Here is a 5,000-nt window from a genome sequence, read left to right as displayed (position 1 = left end):
GGAAGACGCGGGGATTTGCGTGTTTGGAGAGAATTAGGGAGGGGAGTGGAGAATCCATGATTGACAGAAATGTAGGACTGAGGGGAAATGAGGGGAGGAAGGTGAAGAGGAAACAAGAAAATGAGGGAGGGGAGATGAATTGAGGGAGGATGTCTGCAATACGAGACAAGAAGAAAGGGGCAGAAATCAGAATGCAGTTGAAAACAAGGAAATGAAAAATAGAAGAATAGGAGAGGGAAGATGAGAGAGAGGGTGAGGAGGAGGAAAAGGAGGAGGAGGAGGGGCGGAGGAGGGGAAGAGGAGGAGGAGGAGGAGTAGGTTGAGGAGGAGGAGGAGGAGGAGGAGGAGGAGGAGGAGGAGGAGGAGGAGGAGGAGGAGGGGAAAGAGGAGGAGGAGGAGGAGGAGGAGGGGAAAGAGGAGGAGGAGAAGCGAGAGAGGAGGAGGATAAAGAGGATAAAAAGAGGATAAGGTGAAAGATAGAAGGGAGAGGAAGAGGGAGAAGAGGAGGATAAGGAAGAGGAGGAGCAAAAAGAGTAGGGAGAGGAGGAGGAGGAGGGAGAGGGGAGATACAGAGGGAAAAGAGTGGATGAGGTGGAGGATGAGAGAAGGGAAGAGGGCTAAGAGGAGAAGGAGTAAGAGAAGGGCAAGGAGGAGGGCAAGGAGGAGGATAAGGAGGTGGAGAATGGGAGAGAAAAGAAGAGGAAGAGGAGGAAGAGGAGGAGGAAGAGACTAAGGAGGTGGAAGAGGAGGAAGAGGAATAAGAGAAGGAAGAAGAGAAGGAGAGGACGAGAAAAAGAGTAGGACATAGAACGAAAAGAGAACAAGGGGAGGAGTGTGTGTTATCAGTTTAAATATATATATATATATATATATATATATATATATATATATATATATATATATATATATACATATTATATAAAGCCTGACAATAAGTTGCCACAACCATCACTGCCAGACGTACGACGCTACTTGGAATTCTTTCTGGAGGATTAGTTAATTAAATTCAGTGGGTTTCGAAGACGGAAATGGTTACACTATTAGATAAACAAACAAATAAATAAATAGATAAATAAATAAATAAATAAATAAGAATATTAAAAATGGCGGAAGCTGAACTGTTACATAACGCGCGTGTGTACATAGGGAATTTCAAACAGAAATTGTAGTTGGCTAATGATGAACGTGGTAGGCTCACTTCTTGAAGATCTTAGACTTTACTCCTCCGTGACGGACCCCGATCTCGAGCCAAGAATTCATTCTTGCACAAATTACGAATCCTTCTACGTGGTTGTCTCGACCCTACGAGTACACCAGCTTTCCTCAACTCTGGGAGTCCACAAAGCCCTAGAGGTTCCGAGAATTCTGAAATTTTATAGGACCCTAAAAATCCACACAATCTTAAGGGTCCATAGAACCTTAAGGGTCTCCACAGATCTCCGTGAGTTCACAGAACCTGGAGGTTCTGAGGATCGTGAAAGTTCACAGAACCCTAAATGTCTGCAGAACCTTAAAGGTCCACGGGACTTAAAAGGTCCAGAGAACCCTAAAAGTCCACTGAACCATGAAGGAACACAGAATCCTAAGGGTCCACAGGAACATGAAGGTCCACAGAGCCCCAAAGGTCCACAGAACCCTAAAGGTCCACTGAAATATGAAGGTCCACAGAATCGTAAAGGTCCACGGGATCCTAAAGGTCCACAGACACATGAAGGTACACAGGATCCTAAAGGTCCACAGCTCTATAGACACCTTCAGAAACCTGCGAGTCCACAGAACCTTAGAGTTCCACGGAACCAGGAGCAGTTTACAGAACCCGGGATGTCGACAGACCTCTTGAGGGCCCACAGAACTCTGGAGGTCATTAGAATCCTTGTGATGCACAGAACCCTGAGGTTCCACGAAGCAATTAGAGTTCACAGAACCCTGGAGTTTGGCCACAGAACTTTGGGATGTAGAGAATCTTAAGGTTCTATAGAACCCTTAAGGACCGATACAGAGTCCTATTATGTCCCTCAAATTTATCAAGAGGTTTTCGAACATCGGGTTGAAAATTATTTGAGTGAAGTATGTCTTCAAAAAATATAGATAAACAATTTGATTCATTCATTAACCAATTATTATGAATAATTAGTAGATAAATGAAAGAATAAAGAATAAAACAATAAGAAAAATAAAAAGATAAATGAATTGATAAACGAATAAAATAAAGCATCACTGATGTTTCTCATTAAATTCTATTCATATTTTGTACCCACTAATTACCTGAAATTACACCAGAAGATAATTATTACTACCAAAGGTCCCAGAAAGCTACGGCAATACGATTATACTAATTATGGTTAAGGTAGTTGAGTCTAGTCTGGTTCTAACCCCAGAGGAACTTTCTCAGCTGAATAGAATCGTTTGGTGGTATCCAGAGGGGCGCCTCCCGTTTAAATTACCTCCTAAACTAACTTTTACTGTTTTTTTTTTTTTTTTTTTTTTTTTTTTTCTCCCTCGATTTACTAAGTTTGCATAGACGATCTCAGCCACTGGGTGTGGGCTTTCGTCAACAGAATAAAACCATCTAACACCAACCACAGAATCTAAACGAGTCTGATCCAATTCAGAGAACAAGACTATACTTTTTTCTGACGTCACACGATTTTATTCATCTATGTGGCCTCCTCCTGCCTCCCAAAAGGTCAGGAAACACCAATCAGCCTCTCGCGCTAACTTCTGATCTTCACTCGGACTTCAGTCGACCCGGCTTCGATCTCCACAAGTTTACTGTGACAGACACTTGGTGACCTGGACATTCGAGCAGAAAGAACTTAAGTGACGGATTGGGCTGCGCCTAATCTTAATTCTCCGTCCCCTCCCCCCTCGTTTCCTTCTGTCTCTGTTTTTGCCTTTGTCTCTGTCTCTGTGTATGTGTATGTATATATATATATATATATATATATATATATATACATATATATTTATATATATATATGTGTGTGCGTGTGTGTGTGTGTGTGTGTGTGTGTGTGTGTGTGTGTGTGTGTGTGTGTGTGTGTGTGTGTAATGCCTCCTAAACAATTTAGTTTCCTGATTTGGATTATGGGAAGGACACATACACACACACACGCACATACGCACGCACACACACACACACACACACAATGTGCACGCACACGTACACAAACGTACACACCCGTACATACCCGTACACAAACCAGCAAGTTCGTACACGGCTGATTAACCTTTCCATTTTTTTTTCCGCGGTGTTTGCTTTTGATTATTTATAATGGGGGTCAGGTGATGCAGGAGGGAATAAATCGCCTCCAAACTCGCGAACCGTAAAACGAAAACTTTTCCTAATTGAATGAGGGTCGCCGCACCTGAGCCAACCGAGGACTCGGAAGTCGCAATCCATGTTCGCCAGGTCCACTAACACTTTAACACGAACACATTATATATATATATATATATATATATATATATATATATATATATATATATATATATATATATATATATATGTGAGTGTGTGTGTGTGTACATACACATATATGTATATATGCTAATGAGAACACGAGTACGTGTGTTCACTTATGCAAAGTAGACCATTTTGAAAAAATAAACTAACGAAGCAGAGCGTTTTCGTATATTACATCCAGTGCACTTTTTGCACTGGATATAATATACGAAAGCGCTCTGCTTCCTTAGTTTTTTTTCCAAGTGGTCTATTTTGCACACACACACACACACACACACACACACACACACACACATATATATATATAAATATATATATATATATATAATATATATATATGTATATATATATATACACATATATATGCATGCATACATACACATACATATACATAGGGGTTTTACCCCTTACAAGAGAGGCAGCTAAAGACAAAAGTCATAATAAAGGCATAAATCCACTCCCACTCATTTCATCCCCACCCACTCCACTTTCAATCACCACCCCTCCCTCCCTCCCTCCCTCTTCTCTTGACACCGCCTGGTTGACCGACCATCTCTACATCTCGCCCATTACCCTGGGTCAGAAGCAATGCAGCAAGACACAGCACGTCCACAGCAAGGCAACTTCGTTTAATCGGCGATCCTTCCTCTCCGTCGCCTCATGCATAAAAGGAGAAGACGGGGAGAAATCCCTTCGGGTTGCGTAAAAATGTCATTCATAAATAACCACCCCCCTAACCCCCTCTCCATCCCCCACCCACTTCCTTCCATACATCCTAGCATCATCTATACCCAACCATTCTCCACTCACCCCTATCTTCTGTCTTCTCCTTTCCTTCCTTAACAGACATCCTCCTTTTTTCAAAGCCCCTTTTACCCCATCCATCCATCTCATCCTCGGTCGTCCCCTCATGCATATATATATATATATATATATATATATATATATATATATATATATATATATATATATATATATATATATATGCGTTTTTTTTTTTTTTTTTTTTTTTAAAAATATGTTATCCTATGCAACGGCAGACGATTTAATCAGCCAAGGGGGCAACCTCGATCGAAACCCACCGAGTACGATCTTCGACCAAATCAAATTATCTGTCGCCAGCCACGATAAAGACGTTTCAGTGCGTCACTGTACCGATGAGATTAACGCGGTGAAGCGTCCTCACGTTGATTACTACTCATGATGGATTTTTTTTTTTTTTTTTTTTTTTTTTACCGACCGACCGCGTTCTTTCTGACCTTCCCTCTTCCTTTCTTCGAGCTTCCTCATTAAACTAACTTGATTCCAGTTTAATTCATTCAGCCTATTAATCCTGGGTGGCCGCCGAACTAACTCTGCCCCAGCAAGCATCAAACAATCGTGGCGTTCTTCTATGCAAAGCCTTGATGAAATCCCGAAGTGAATGGAAAGTATTATAAAGCAAAATATTCTAGATTGCCCCGGACGTAGACAGGAAAAAATGAATAAAATAAATAAATAAATAAATAATATACCAAAGGCTTTTTCCCCCTTA

General features: G+C 41.2%; 1 protein-coding gene across 2 annotated transcripts in view; it reads right to left on the bottom strand.

Moving 5' to 3' along the window:
• LOC143021915 (uncharacterized) overlaps nt 1–5,000 on the bottom strand; it is a 1,014,474-nt gene that overhangs the window by 731,276 nt on the left and 278,198 nt on the right. The gene's annotated exons all lie outside the window — the stretch shown is intronic.

Source organism: Oratosquilla oratoria, chromosome 43, assembly GCF_046742065.1.
Source record: "Oratosquilla oratoria isolate Oo_2021 chromosome 43, ASM4674206v1, whole genome shotgun sequence".
Taxonomy (NCBI): Eukaryota; Metazoa; Arthropoda; class Malacostraca; order Stomatopoda; family Squillidae; genus Oratosquilla; species Oratosquilla oratoria.
The sequence above is the reverse complement of the archived record's forward strand: the minus strand, read 5'-3'. Positions and strand labels throughout refer to the sequence as shown.